A 16,151-nucleotide genomic window follows, 5' to 3' on the forward strand; every position below is an offset into this window, starting at 1 on the left:
TACCCTTTGACCCGGCAATTTCACTTCTAGGAATTTACAGGGAAATTGTACACCAGGAAATAAATACATGCAGGAATGTTCGCTCCTTTCAATCCAAGCAGCAGGATTAAAAAAAAGAAAAAGAAAAAGAAAGAAAAGAATGTTTACTCTTTGAGGCATTGTCTGTAATAGAGGAAATAATTTTGGAAAATCCTTAATTGTCCACAAGTAGAGCTTTAGATAGATGGATTTATAAATATTCATATTATGAAATACTACATTACGGTTAATATAAATGAACTAGATGTATATCTGTATATATCATCAAAGATAGTTCTCAAAAACACATTATTGCATAAAAAGCAAGTTGCAGAGAATAAAATATGATACCATTTATGTGCATTTTAATACCATGCAAGATGACCATTTATGGATATATTATATGCAGTAAAAGTATGAAAACAAGATTTGGAAGGACAGACACCAAATTTCTGATGGTGGATCCCTCGGGGGAGGAAGGTGTACATATGAGATTTCACTTTTGACCCTATTAGATTAGAAAACTCAGGAGCAAATACTGTGAAATGATAACATTAAATTCTGACAGTTGGAGGGCATGGGTATTTCTTAGATTACTCTGTGTTTTTCTCTGTATTTAAAATTTTTACCAACTGAGAAAAAATTTAATTATACCCATGAATGCTTTTTCTGATTTGAGTGGTTATGTGTCTGTGTGTGTGTGGCTGAGTTTCACATCTGGGTCACAGAAAGTCATGCCAGAATCAGGACCCCAAAAGCAATGTTACTGAGCATGCGAGTCTCTTGGGGTCTCCAGACTCTTGGGGAGGGCTCTGTGGACCTATAGGCCATGGAACTGGAATCTGAGTTTGACCTACTGAGATCACCCATGGCAAGAAACCCTAGGGAACATCTGGGTTGCATGTATAATTGTTACAGGCATTGACACCAGAGGTAAGCAGGTCTCCTATGCTAAATGAGTAAACACACACACACACACACACACACACACACACACACACACACACACACACACCCCTCTTCTCTCTTTGCTAATTTCCTATGTCCATGATCAGGCTCGCTATGGATAGTTTTCCCTCATATCATGCATAATCCCCTCCACATTTGAAGGAAAGTTTCTAGAAATGACTGAGTTGTGAGCATCAGTTGATGAAAGAGACAGGTGTGTAAACCAGACATAATCAAACATTTGCAAATATATCCCATTCTGTGGGTTGTCTTTTCCCTATTTCAGCACAGAAGTTTTATAATTTTGATGAAGTACAATTTATCTATTTTTTGTTTTGTTTATGGTTTTGATGTCATATCTAAGAAACCATTGCCTAATTCAAAGCCACCAAGATTTTCACCTCTTTTCCTTCTAAGAGTTTTATAGTTTTAGCTCTTACACTTCAGTGTTTGATCCTTTTGAGTTAATTTTTAGGGTGTGAGATAAGAGTCCAACTTCATTCTTTTACACGTGGATATTCAATTTTCCCAGTACCATTTGTTGAAACAATTCTTCACTGAATTATTTGGGCACTCTTGTGGTAGATTATGTCTTGATGTTGGATATTTTGTATTAAATTTTTCAGGCAAATTTTACTTTTCTGTCTGTAGATTTGACTTTTTCTTCATTTCAGAGAAATTCACGCATTTTATGTCTTTGTATCTTCTTTTCCTTTGTTGTCTTCTCTACTCATAGATGTCAAATGTCTTTACATTGGATTACCTTTGTCTGTCTTCCATGTTTCTTAGCTTTTAATTGTTTTAAACTGCTTTTTTTAAATCTGCATTTTCCATTATTACCTCAGGTCTTGGCTTTATGTTGCTGTTGCTATTTTTCAGCAGTATATGTTCTTTACAGTTTTAAATTTTTTGTGCCATAATGATGCTATTTTGGTCTTCAATTTGTTTCCTTGGGTCTTATTCATCTAATTTTGTCATTTTTATCATCTCATCTTGAGCTCTGTTTAAAAAATGAAATTAGATCCTTATTATATTTTGAGTTATAAAGCCATTGTGATTAATTTTCTTTCATTATTTTAATTATGTTTTCTTTCAGGGTGGGCTCTTTGGTTGTGTCACTTTTGATTGGAGTGAAGGAAGTTTACATACAGACACAAACATACACGCACACGCTTGAGAGAGAGAGAGAGAGAGAGATGGCATGCATTCTTTGTATCTTGTTCATGTTTTGATGGTTCTGCCTACATATTCTTTGTTTTGTGGATGACCTTTAAACCCTCTTCCCATCTTAACTAAAACTAGTTTATTTTTCCTTCTGAAATATAGTGTCAGAGTTGTGTGTTTGGTGTTTTGTCCATTTTTCTGCAGTTCAAGGAAATTATGGAGGGAAAAGGACAGAGCTCAGCTTAGATTGTGTGCAGCCTTCCTTAGCATACTTGACCTCTGCCTTCTCTTCTCAGCTTTTGTTCAACGTCCAATGCCAAGGTTCTCTCCAGCAAGGTCAGCAGTGTGTTCCATTCCTTTCAGCTGGTGGGGGACAGTGTTGGGCTTTGGATCATTTCCTCAATTCAGTGTGTTCTCTGGGGCTTTCACTTCCATCAGGGAGACACAGCACGATTGTTCACTTCCTTGTTTTGCCCAATTCTCCCCAGTAGCCATCTCTACTATTATTTCCTTAGAAGAGGAAAAAGATGAGGATGCCCAATCTGTTTGCTTTTCTCCAATTTTGAGTGTTATGGAGAATTATGTTGATTTTGTCAACCCAGGAGTGTTTTAAGTTCTGGGTTTGTTCCAGGATCTTCTATTTCTTTCCTTAATGACCAGTTTTGTAAATTTATCACAGCACTTTACACCTTTTCCTTGTTTGGTTACTGTCGTATTAGTTTGCGAGGGCTGCTGTAACGAAGTACCACAAACTGGGCACCTTAAACAACAGAAATGTGTTGTCTCATAGTTCTAAAGGCTAGGAGTCCAAAATCAAGGTGGCACAGGAAAGTGACTCCCAATGCTGGGAGCCACTTGAAGTCCAAGTGCAAGAAAGAATTCAGGAGCCAGCCGACAGTGTAAAGTGAAAGTGAGATTTATTCAAAAAGTATAGAAAGTCTATTCCACCACAGACAGAGTAGAGGCTAGTTCTCCCTCCAGAAGAGAATCGGCCCCATGGTTTCTGCTGCCCCTCGATTTAAGCAATGGCTTAATTATAGAGGGACAATATTTTCCTGGAATTAGGGTGACACCCTCCTTTTGACTAAATATGGTCAAATAGGAAGTGTTATGGCGTCAGGTGCATGATGGGAGTGGAAGTTTTTCTTAGAAATTTTTATGGTAATGAAGTGTATAATGAAGCTGTAAGCTCAAGAGCAGGTTAATGTCTCCACCATCTTGGTTCTAACTGGTAGGAACTCGTCCTGCCTCCATGCTGTTTTGATCAAGGTAGTGCAAAACTTTGGTTTGAGACTTCCTGACTCAGTCAGGCAAAGCTGCACCAACGCCAGTTCCCTGTCTCAAAGGTGTAGGCACAGTTGGTTCCTTCTGAGGGCTGTGAGGGAAGGATCTGTTCCAGGCCTCTCTCGTTGGCTTAGAGATGGCCATCTTCTCCATGTGTGTCTTCCTTCTATGCTTGTCTCTGTGTTCAAATTTCCCCCTTTTATAGTGACACCAGTCATATTAGATTAGGGCCCACACTAATGACCTCATTTTAACTTGATTACCTCTGTAAAGAACCTATCTTCAAATAAGGGTCACATCCTGAGGCATTCTGAGGGTTAGGACTTCAATATGTGAATTTTTAGAGTCACAATTCAACCCATAACAGTTGTCTGTTTTGTTTACGTTATAGTTTGGGCATTTTTCCTGCTTTTATTATTATTATTATTTTAAGCTCATATTCTTAAATATTAGGGAAGGGACATACTATTAGGACATTTCAGCTGGCTTTCTCAACCTGGCATCCTCTCTGGCTTCTTTCGTAACCCTTGAATCACGAAAGGCTCATTCTATTTCTTTGGCTTTACTACCTGCAGGAAGGACTATATCTGCACAGTTCAATTTGTAGCCACTGGCCACATGTGGCTATTGAGCACTTGAACTGTGACTAGTGTGAATTGCAATGTGCCGTAAGTTAAAATACACACTGGATTTCAAAGACTTAGTACAAAACAAGAAATAATATAAATAAAAAATTTAAATTCTTTTACATTAAATAATCACATTTTACATTTGTTTACATCTCATTAATAATGTTTATATTGATAATATGTTGAAATGATATTTTGATATTGAAATGATATTTGATATTTTGATATTGAGTTAAGTTAAATATTAAGTTAATATCATCTGTTTCTTTGTACTTTTTTCATGTGGCTATTAAAAATTTTTTAATTATATAGGTGACTTGCATTTGTGGCTTATATTATATTTCTATTTATTATATTACTAGAAATATATTTCTAGAAATTTGTTCAATATTTCTAGTGTTAACCTGGACTTCAGAAACCTAAAAGATCTGATACCCACCCTGGTGGTGGCAGTGGTTAGGGGTTACTGTGCATGTCCAGCCCAAGGACAGAGTGATTTACTAGTAACTATTTTACTGAGGCAGAAAACACACAGGTTAAGTCCTCACTGCGTCACTGTGCTAGTTAAATCTTCAGTGGGACATCTCAGTATATGTCAACCCGTTCAAGGTATTGATTATCAGTATGACCTGGTGTGTTCCTTGCCTCTCCTGATCTTACCTATCATAACTCATTTTGGAACAAAGCCCCCAAGCTCTGGTACCCACCAGCTGGGTCTGCAGCTTCTCTCTGAGGCAGCCTACATTTGAGTAATAATTTATTCTCTGAATTGGCTCTTTCCCAACCTTAGCAAAGGATCTGCCAAATTGCATCTCAAGATGAGGACAGTCCCCTGCCCCCGTTTTCTTTCCCCTCTATCATTTTAGAATTTGTAAGACGGTGTAAATTTCCCTTCATCTTGTCCAAGATGAAAGTGTGAATGAGTAATGTCCACTCAAAAATGTAAACCATGAGGAGCTCAAGCCATTTACATGAGGAAAACTTCAAATATCCATTCCAGATCACATGCGGGCCACCCAGAGGGAGGCGTTCATTGTGAAATTCAATTACCAGACCTCGTTCAACTGCTCCCTGGAAGACCAATTAATTTTCCCCCTTTTCTGTATGTGGAACTTCTTTATAAGGTGCAATTAAGGAGCTTCCAGAAGTAGAGACTGTTACTTTTTAGGTAAATATGATGAACAGGAATCAGACCCTTATCCTTCCTAGCTATGCATGGGGCGCCCAGAGGAGAGGAAGCAGCCCACGCCCCATGGACAGAGCCCTATTCTAAGTCTCTACAACCTTGGACTCCTGGGTTGGCCTGGGGAGCATGGAATTCCCATGAGAGTCCCTCTTGCACGTTTGTGGAGGATCTTCTTGGGGCCAGAGGCTGAGAAATGCTGGAGAACAAAGTCCTTGCACAGCCTATGTCCAGTGGCAGCCAAACAAGTGCTAATGACATAATTAGCAACGTCAGGTGCTGCAAGGGAGAGGGAGAGGCTGTGTGATAGCAATAGACGTCTTGTCTGATTGTCACTTGTTTGGATTCTTATTTTGTTTTACTTTATTGTAGTTTATGTTTTATTATTGTTTGCTCTAGAACCCTTTCAGTGGAGCAAATTTTGTGAGAGAGAAGAGAAGCAGCACAATATACAAAACACAAATAAATGCAACTGATCCAGTTGAAGGGGGGCAGGACAAAGCCTCAAATAGAAAAAGGACCTTCTTCTGGCCACCTAGGGCCAGCCCCTGAACTTCCACAGGGCACAGTTTAAAAGCCACTGGGTTGAAAAATTATCCCCAGAAAGCTCCTCTTAACTATCCCACAAAAACCCTCCACAGGCAGGAGCCAACAGGCAACTACTTTCACATCCTGACATTGTCCAAATCTGTAAGTTCAGCCTCATGGTGGTAACATCAGTAGCACCCGTCTCATCAGGTGTGTGGCACACCGTAGGTGCACAATAAAAGACCATTGTTGTTCTCATTGTTATTATTATTCAATCTTCTACTCTGAGACTCTGCATCGATTTTGCCCTAATCTTGTGCTCACACACTAATAAATGGGCCTGGGACCTGCCCCATGTGTCTGGGTTCCTGTCCTTGTCACCTGACTTGTCCTCAGCCTGTTAGGTCTCGGCCAGGGCTGGAGAACTTCTGGTCCCCATTTCACAGGAAGGAGAGTCCTTCCAAGCTCCAGCTTTGCATTGACTGGGTCTTAGTTCCAGTTCAGTGTTTCTCAGGGCCCCAACGCCACATTTGCTGCCCCTCATGGGTATTAAAACCCCTGTCCCTAATCCCTGAAGTTCATGGATGTGCCCTGGGAGCTGCTGCAACATCAGCTGAGAATTTACTGTTCTTGCTTAAAAATTTTCAGGCACTTGGGGATTTAGTTCCCTTTCCTCCTTCTCAACTCAGCTATGTATTAAAAATACCCATTTTTAAGACTTTTATTTAGCATTTCCCTATGTTTGTAGATGAGACAATGGTCCACGTCACCTTGGTAGATCACATCACCAAAATCAGAATGTTCCCTTTCAAGTAATTGTGTAACGATTTCATGTTCACTTTTACTCTCTTGCTCTACTAAAGCCTGATTCTCTTTCTTCTAAGTAAAGGCCATCAACATTTATTGAACTAGAGATGTCCACTTCATGTGGGAGTTATGTCCAAACTTCAACTCTGTAAGGCAAAAATTACTTATTGTCGAAGTTATCCTAAAATCCTGTATAAATTGCCTTTTAATCACCAGGACCTGGATATTTGGAGATTAACTTCTTTGGTTTCTCTTCCCATTCACCTGTGGCTCCTTTTCCCCAGAGCAGTGAGAACTGAGGTCTAGTGAAGAGGGGGGTGAGAATTAACAGGGTAAATAAAATATAATACACATGTATTTTAGCTAATCGTTGAACCTGTGTCATTTATACTGTATCTATCATAGTCTTTCCATGCCTACCATAAGACATAACATTCCCTTTTACGCCTCGAACTTCCTACACTGACCTATCAAGGAGGGTAGGGCCAGTTAAAGGGAAGTCTTTGTGTTCTGCTGAGCTTGTTGGGTGGGTGCACTTGGACAGGGAGTGGGGCTGGAGAGCTACTCGGCGTGCTCAAGGGAGGAGAATCTGGACAGGATGATGAAGACAGTCCAGGGTGGGATGTAGAGAAGAAGAGGTGGAGGTGAGTTGAGGGTGAGAAGGAAGGAGTCAGAGAGAAGGTGAGAGGATAGGGATCATATAGGGGCAGAGCGAGGGGCTGCCAGGCAGGGCTGACACTTAAGAACAGCCATGTCTCAAATTCTACTTGAAGCAGTTTGCATAACGAGCAGTAACCGCTCCTTTATCCATTGCGCTCAAAGGCTTTTTTGTTGTTGTTGTTTTTGCAAGAGCACAGGAGAAATGATTCATTTTTAATGAAGACTCAAAGAACTTCACCATGGAGGTGACATTTGAGCTGAAACTCGAGGGAGGAGAAAGTTTTGCAGGACCTTATTTATGGACTAAGGACAGTAGCAAAGGTACGTTCAAAATGGCACACTGGTTTCCTAGGGCTACCAGAACAAATTACGTCCAACTGGAAGGCTTAAAACAGCAGAAACTTATTCTGTCACATTTCAGGATGCCAGAAGTCCAAAATCATAATGTTGGCAGGATTGATTCCTGCTGGACGGGCCGAGGAAAAATCGTCCCATACCTCTCCTAGTTTTGGGCGGTTGCTGGCAACCCTTGATGCTCCTTGGCTTGTAGATTCATCATCACTCCAACATCCACCTCCATCTTCCCATCACCTTCTCCGTGTGTCTCTCCTTGTCCTCTCCTGTACCCAAAGGTTTTGTGTAAGCTCTACTATACTCACAATTTTTTTTCCCAGTGGGAGTTTATGTGTGGAAATTAAGGAAGAGATGGGATTTCACATCTGGATCAACATAGTGCAGAATAACAGTAGCTAACCCTTATGTAGAGCTGTGTCTGTTCTGGGTGCTTTACAGAGAGAGATTTCTTTAATCTTTTCAACAGCCTTAAGAGATAGGTGTCATTATCATTTCCATTTTACAAATGAGGAAACTGAGGCCCAGAGAGGCCCACTTGCCCAAGATCACACATACAGTAAGTATGAGAGCTGAGATTCAAACCCAGGAAATTAGGGCCCAGAGTTCACACTCTTTACCATTGAACCTAATCACCTCTCAAGACAGACATTCCAGAAGCCTGGAGTCAGAGGCACAAAAAGTGATCCCCAGAATTCGAAGGACTTTCTCTAGTGCTTTCTCACAGGCTCTGCTCTGAGCCCTTAACAAGCATTAACCTGCATAGAGGGCAAGTGGGAGATTTGGACTCGTGTTGACCTCAAGCGGCTAGTAGCCCAACCAAACCGTGCGTAGGGCGCCATATCTCACTGACCCGTCATAGCAACTTTCTGAGGCTGGCATTATCCCCATCGAACAGACGTGGAACCTCAGGTTCAGGGAAGTGACCAAGGTCACAACAATGTGAGAGATTCACATCATAAAGCTGGAATTTGAATTCACATCTGTCTATCTCCAAGTCCAGGCTCCCTTGGCCTCCTAAAATTCAAAGTGTCCTCAAGGTGAGGAGGCTGGTGGTGCCAATTGTCAGAAGGAAGGAAGGAAGCAAGATGTTTCCAACCATTTGTCAGATTAATGAGGCAGCTGCTGGCTCATCCAAGCAGCTAAATGGCATCTAAACATTTTTGAGAACCACTTAGCAGAGGCTTCGAGATGGTTCCCCTGAGTCTTGGGAATCTGCATCCATGAGGAGTAACAGGGAGCGACAGGGGTGCAGCGAGTTGGACACGGCACACAGCTTCCCCAGCCAACCCATGAGGGCGGGTCCTCTGCTAAGTGCGGACAAATACAACCGTGGGAATGAAAGGGATGGGAAGTGCCTCGAAATGACACCTGCGTTTCATTCCTGAGCCCAAAAGCTGCAGTCTAGCCATCCAATCTTGTAGTAGGGCTGGAGCTATTGACCCCTCCCACTTAGGGCAGGATTTTCCTTGGTAAGTGGAAAGAGGCTGAGCCTGCAATAGCTGTCAAGAGGCTTCAGTTGTGGGGCAGCAGGGAGGCAGGAATAGAAACTAGGCAGAGGGCCAGGTGCGGTGGCTCACGCCTGAAATCCTAGCACTGGGAGGCCAAGGAGAGAGGATCGCTTGAGTTCAGGAGTTCGAGACCAGCCTGAGCAAGAGCGAGACACCCCTCCCCCCACCTCTGACCACCGGCCATCTCTACTTAAAAATAGAAAAAATTAGCCAGGCATGGTGGTGTGCACCTGTAGTCCCAACTACTTGGGAGGCAGGAGGGTCACTTGAGCCCAGGAGTTCACAGTTGTGGTGAGCTATGATCATGCCACTGTATTCTAGCCAGGGAGACAGAGCAGAACTCTGTCTCAAAAAAAAAAAAAAAACAAGAAAAAGAAACCAGGCAGAAGTAGATGCATACTTAGTGATGCCATTCTTTGTTAGCTAAAAAAAAAATCAGAATTGAAAAGGCATTGGCACATGGGCAATGAAGGCACCTGTTGTCATATATGATAATCAGTTGGCTTTAATCTGGCAGCAAATAATAGGAAATCCAACCAAAACTGTTTATGCAAAAGGAGCCATTATTGGCTCATGGCCCAAGGGCATGCTGGCTTGAGATGAAGCTTGATCAGGAACTCAGATGAGCTCACCAGATCCTAGTTCCCTCCACCCCTCCCCTGGGTCTCTTCAGCTGGAGGCTTGAGTTCCAGGCCTCACATGTTAGCAAGAGGGCAGTAGCAGATCTAGCTCTTATGTGCTGTTAGGTTTCAGGTACAGCAGGAAAGAAAGAGTTCCTTTCCCAGAATCCCAAGTAAGAGTCTCACTGCATCTCATTGGCTCTGATTGGATCACACGCCCATCCTGGAACCCACTGTTGGGACCAGAGGAATGAGATGTGCTAATTGGCCTAGACCTAAGTCAGGACTTTCATCCCCAGAGTTGGTGAATTCTGCTTCATCAGATTCCATGTGGACTGATTACGGGGCAGGGAGTGGCGTCTCAGAGGAAAACTGGGGTACAAATACTAGAAGAAGGATAAATGGATGTGGGGCCTGTGTGTGAGCTTCAGGAAGACACTGTATCTGAAAGTGGGAACAGGACTGTCTGTAGGGTACATGGGACCCTGGAAAATAGGTTTTGGGAAGTCCTGCCTACATAAACAATTTTATAAAAAATGTATTACAAAATTCTTGGGCCTGTGTGAGGTACAGTGATTTACTGATGAAGATATGGAATAGTGGGTACAAAAGAGGTACTTAGGTATTTGAGTATTACTCAATCAGTGCATGTGAAGATTCTTTGCAGTATCCAGGCACCATCTTTTCCTGTTCTTTACCATCACATATGCTGTTCTGGGCTAATGCCTAATCTTCCACCAGGAGGAAAAAAAGCAGCAACGTTGTTATTGCTCACAATGCCATGGCTCTGCAGGTCCTGTTTATATCAAAACAATATAGATCTTCTTGTCTCTGCACTTCCCTAATAGAATTTATTTAATGCTGGTTACACCATTACTCATTAGGTTGCATCATCCATGGTGCTGCCAGTGAATACTGGGCTTCCAGAGCCTCTCCCAAAGGCAGCGCTTAATTGACAATGACCACGATGTAAGCCTCACCCAGAGTATGAAGAATATGTGAATGATCATCTGCTTTCTGGTTATGTTAAATTAACCATTTGTGATTTTATAGTGTGAATGTAGAACAATACATTTCCCAACCATGTCTTCTCTTAAACTTTTTGGGCTGCAATCACTGCATTCCTAAAATGTGATCTATTTCAGTGCTGACCTCATCCCTGCCTACCACACCCCACTCCCAGTGGGGACAAAGGGCCCACGAGTAGAGCAAGAGCAGTACCATCCTCATCCTGCCCAGCTTAAGGGCAACCCAGAAGAGCAGGGCTTGCCATATCAATCGGAGGCAAGAAAGGGTGTTGACAGGAAGGGCCCACGGGTGTTGCAGAACAATGAGTAGACACAGCCACACCCATGGACTATCTGACACATGGCTGAAAGCCTACAGAAGGGATAGGGGTCCAGCAGCAGAGTACACAGACTAAGGATGCCTGCTGCCACCCTGCAACCCATGGTGCTGCAGACCAGAGGTGGCACTAGAGTCCTGAGCTGGCTGCATTCATGTGGCCTCTCAGAAGACACTTCCATGAAATCAAGCAATCAGTTGTGCTTGATGCCAAGCCTTGTGGTGCACCCTTGTATTGGTTCTTCCTCCCTCCTTGGCATTGCACCCCTAATAAACACACACATAACAAAATTTGCTTCCAGCTCTGCTTTCTGGGGAACCCAGGCTCTGGCAAATGTTCTTGGCAAAGGAAACAGGAAGTACAAATGCCCTGAGGTAGGAGCAAGCCTGGTGTGGCTGGGGAACAGCAAGGAGGCCAGGTGGCTGGGGCAGAGGGAGAGGAGACTGGTAGGAGAGGGGACCATTTAGGGGCTTCTCAAACTTTAAAATGTGCATATGAATCACCTGGGGATCTTGTTGAAATGCAGACTCTGATTTAGTAGATCTAGGGTGGGGTCTGAGATTCTGCATTTCTCACCAGCTCCCAGGTGCTACTGATACTGCTGATCCGTGGACCACACTTTGAGTAGCAAAGATGTTGGCCATAGCAAGCCCTATGGCCTTTACTCTGAATGAGATGAGAGACATTAGAGGGATTTAGGTAGAGAGATTAGAGATGACATGATCTGATGTATGTCTTAAAGGATCATTCTGGCTGCTGGAAAGAAAATAGATGGGAGATGGGGGTGGTGAGCGAGGAAACAGGAAAGTCAGTTAGGAGGATATTGCAATAATCCAGGTGAGAGGTGACCTAGGATTCATCAAGATTTTATCTAAAAGCTTCAGTCTTTTAAATTTAGTATTTGTAACTGTTTCCCAAAATACAGGACACATATCAATGTGGTATATGAGATTATTTTAGGTAGTAACCATGTTTTATTAATAGTTTTACAGTTACATGTTTATTACAAATATTTCTGGTTTTAATTTTTAGTGATGATATAGTTGTCTTTTAAAAGCTTTTAAGTTTATGAGATAGGAGTTGATATAAAGTAAAATACTAAGTTAGCAGTGGTTATACAAATGTATGGCAAACTCAAAGGTGGCTCCCAAATGCCTGAAATCTGTGAAATGCTGACTTTAAAACTCATTGAATTATTACTGGTGGTTATTTATTTCTTAGGGTAATGTTTTTTTCCCTGAAGAACATGTTTCACATTCTCTAATTAGAAACAAGGAAAACATGGGAACCTGAATTTGAGACTGGCTTTGGGAGCCACTTTTCCAAAGTGCATCCAGAGTTTAATAAATATTTACTTCTCACAATGTCATTGCCCAAAAGAACAGCACTTCAGTAACATGAATTACGGGTGAAGGGTCACCCCATGGTGGCTGATCGGGGAGGAATGAGCTAGACTCCAGTTCAGACAGTTGTCCTCAAGCCTAGCAGAGCATAGAGTTATCTCTTTAAAAAAAAAAGGCCCAGGCCCAACCTCAGGTGAATTAAATCAGACTCTTTGAGGGCAGGGTCTGGGCACTGTGTGCTTTGAAAGCTCCCAGGTGATTCCTTGCCTGTCTTCTTGCTCCTTGGTACAGAGGAGAGGGTGTGACTTTTGGAATAAGACAGACCTGAGTTCAAATCCTTCCACCTGTATGCTGTGTGATCTTGAACTACTTATTTGACCTTTCTGAAACTCACTGCTCATCTCACGCCTGTAATCCTAGCACTTTGGGAGGCCGAGGTGGGAGGATCACTTGAGGCCAGAAGTTTGAGACCAGCCTGAGCAAGAGTGAGACCTGGTCCTTACAAAAAATAGAAAAATTAGCTGGGTGTGATGTTGCGTCTGTAGTCCCAGCTATTTGGGGAGGCTGAGGCAGGAGGATTGCTTAAGCCTAGGAGTTTGATGTTGCAGTGAGCTATGATCATGCCACTATACTCTAGCCAGGGTGACAGAGTGAGACTCTGTCCACTTGACAAAAAAAAAAACAACAGAATAGTCATACCCACCCCTTAGCGGGACTGTGACAATTCAATGGCACAAGATCTGCCCACACAGAGCCTGCTGGGCAGCAGCAGTTCAGTACATCCTCATACCCTGCTTTCCTTAGTGACACTCCCACCATCCAGAGCCTGGCACAGAATAGAGATACCTGGTAGTAAAACCTCAGCTCCCATAAGGGCTCAGAGAGTAGAGGTCTGATCTGATTAGTTTGGAGAAGTTCTGCCTGGAGAACTTCCCACTGACCAAATACCCCTCCCACGAAGACTTCTTGGCCATGGCTGCCACCCCCACCTTCCTCACTCTCATGCGACTATGTCCTGCTGCTATTTCAGTACTCTGCACACTGACTTTTAGAATGTTATCTCCTGCCTGTTTCCCCTTGGGCTCATGAACTCCTTGGAGGCCAGGAGTGTGTCTCTGAATCCTCAGTGGCCAAGACACAGCTTGGTTTAACTAGTAGGTATGACTCTGTGTTTGTTGAACAACTGAATGAGCTTGGGCTTGGAGCGTCATGGGCAGAGCAGTCCTGACAGGTGATCAACATCAGGAGGTGCCATATGGGTGTCAACTGGAGGTCCTGAAGTTGGCAAAGTATAGTTTCCAACATCCAAAATGGCAGGCGGAGCCAGACTCCAGTCCTACGTGGGCTGGTTCTCAATGCTCTATTGCTTTTTCACAAGCCACTCCAAACCTTAAAGGGTTAAAATAATGATTTATTCTTTCTTACAACTCCAAGGATGGCCAGGCACAGCTGGGCATGTCTGTTCCACAGGATGTTTGTAGGGCTCACCCCCGCATTCAGATGGGGGCTCAGCTGGGGCAGGAACATTGAAGACACACGTTGGAAGGTTTGGTCCTTTTCCCATCCAGGGGTTCAGTCCCAAACCTCAGCCTTAAACTGCTCCTACCATTGCCCTCCCTGTGTGTTCCCTTTATCCACATTCTCTTCTTGCCTGGCTTGGCTGGCTGGGCCTCACCTTCCAGCAGGTTCTTTGGACTTCTCAGTAGCTCAGGATTCCAAGAGAGCAGAAGCTGCCAGGCCTCTTAAGTGGTAAGCTTGGAATTGGCACAGCAGCAGCAAGTCACAAGGCCGGCCCAGATTCCAGGGAGGAGAAATGGCGCCACCTCTCGACAGGAGGAGCACATGCGTGTCCAGGGACGGGAGGGACTGCTAGGGGCCATGTTTGGAGGCATCTCCCACGGTTGGGAAAGGAAGTCTGGACTCTTGTCTTCCAGGTGCCAGTCTTTACAGCAACTTCTATCAAGGTCGTAGATGGGAAAGTGGGTGGGGAGGCAGACGAATGGTCATGCCTGTGGGAGTGGCCCCATGCCTGTAGGAGTAGGGAAAAATCAAGAGTGGTCGAGAACTGCCAAAGACATCAAAAAGAGGGGGTGGATGAAGGGACCATTGTGGCAGGGAGCTGGCAGGAGAAGGTCAAGACTGAACCTCTGCATGGGGCAGGGGCCAGAACCCTCTTCCATGTGTCAAAGATGACAGTCATGTCAGGCTGAACAACCACAATCTGATTTTAGCAAGGAGAGGGGAGAAGCGTCTGGAAATACTGCCCACCGCTCTAACCTGTCTACAAGACTACAGGTCTCACCCCTCCCTCCTCCCCAGGGATGGCTCTGGACCCCCTCACCGTCCTCAGCCCACCCCACCTCCACCCTGCACTTAAGGACAAGACAATTTCCTTGTGTTTCAGTTGCTCCCAGTCATAGAGTAAGGATATCTGTCCAGTCTCTCCTGCTAATAAATATTTGAACAGTGGTTTGTTAATTTTTCTTACTCTCCAAGACAGAGATTAATTGCTATTTTACATTACATTCAACTTCTATTAGTTTAGGATTTACTTCCTCAGTGATACCACCAGCATTGGGCTTGAATAAAACATGTTAACCTAGACAAGCTCATTAAATTCTGGAAGGTGAGTGGACAGAAAGGAGGCAGAACCAGCCCTACTTTTGCAGTTTTGAGGGTATGGATTTAAATTCATCAGGCGGGTGTCAAGCAGGTGGGGGGCTGGGACGTGCTAAGTGATGAAGTCAGGGGAAGGACAGTCCTGTTCAGTCCTCATGGGCTTCAGGCCACCAGAACTTGAACTTTCCTAGAGCAGCCCCACCCCCACGTGGCTTCTGACACCCTCAAAGTGTCCAAAACTTTGGTGCCAAACGGCTCACCCTGACCCAAACAGGACTTCGTTTCCCAGTCTGTTCCTCATCATCCTAACTCCTAACCATTGAATTAGAATTTTTAGGATCTGATTTTATTTCTTGCACCTGCTACTCAACCCTCCTAAGAAGGGTGAAATTTTCTCATCTGTGAACAGGAGAGGTCATTGTAATAATAATGAGGTCATGGTTATTGCTACAAATACCACACTACCCCTTGGCCCAAAGGGCTGGATCCTCCATCGCCTGGGGTGCGCACCCAGAAATTATATAGGAAGAATAACAGAGTCAAGTGTCTAGACTTATTTTATTCTTGGTTTCCAGAAAGACTTCCAACTCCCAGGTCTTATTTTAATCCTTAGACCTAACTTTCAGCTCTGCTGAGAGTAATAAAACAATATAATCAAGGTCATGTCTAAATGGAAAGACCATATAAAAGGTGTGTGTCTTTACCACTGGCCATCAGTGCGGACTCCCTCTACGTTTATGGTCATTTTCCCCGTGGGTATTTATGTCCTTTTTTTCCAGGGGCCTCGGTCGGGCTCATCCCAATCCATCAGAAAGGTCGTGATCATGTTTTACCACAGAAGAAAAGGGCATGGGGCCGCAATTCCTGATCTTCCAGGGAGCTGCTGGCCTGTAAGCAAATTTGGCCAACTCCTCCCCAGCTTTAGCTCTACGAACCATGGATTTTTGGGGGGAGGATATTTGTGTAGCCACAGAATGTCTTTGGTGGCACCTTTCCCCCAGAGCAAGAGGCACCAACTTGCCTTATAATTGCATATTTAAGGAAAGATTCTGGAAGACTCAAAGAGAATCTTCTGCACCTGGGTAGGGAAGCGGCTAAATTGTTTTATGTTCCTCCCACTGTACACGACCACCTGGAGCGC

At 43.7% G+C, this 16,151-nt stretch overlaps 1 long non-coding RNA gene across 5 annotated transcripts in view; it reads left to right on the top strand.

Annotated features, from left to right (window-relative positions):
* LOC123622426 overlaps positions 1-16,151 on the top strand; it is a 62,876-nt gene that overhangs the window by 25,972 nt on the left and 20,753 nt on the right. For 3 of the 5 annotated variants that reach the window (XR_006729492.1, XR_006729494.1, XR_006729491.1), the window contains exon 4: positions 7,412-7,542. The exons of 1 other annotated variant lie outside the window; for it this stretch is intronic. This is a non-coding gene — a long non-coding RNA (uncharacterized LOC123622426). The remainder of the gene's footprint in view (positions 1-7,411; positions 7,543-16,151) is intronic. One more of the 5 variants, XR_006729493.1, reaches the window with a different exon arrangement.

This window comes from Lemur catta, chromosome 17, assembly GCF_020740605.2.
Source record: "Lemur catta isolate mLemCat1 chromosome 17, mLemCat1.pri, whole genome shotgun sequence".
Classification (NCBI taxonomy): Eukaryota; Metazoa; Chordata; class Mammalia; order Primates; family Lemuridae; genus Lemur; species Lemur catta.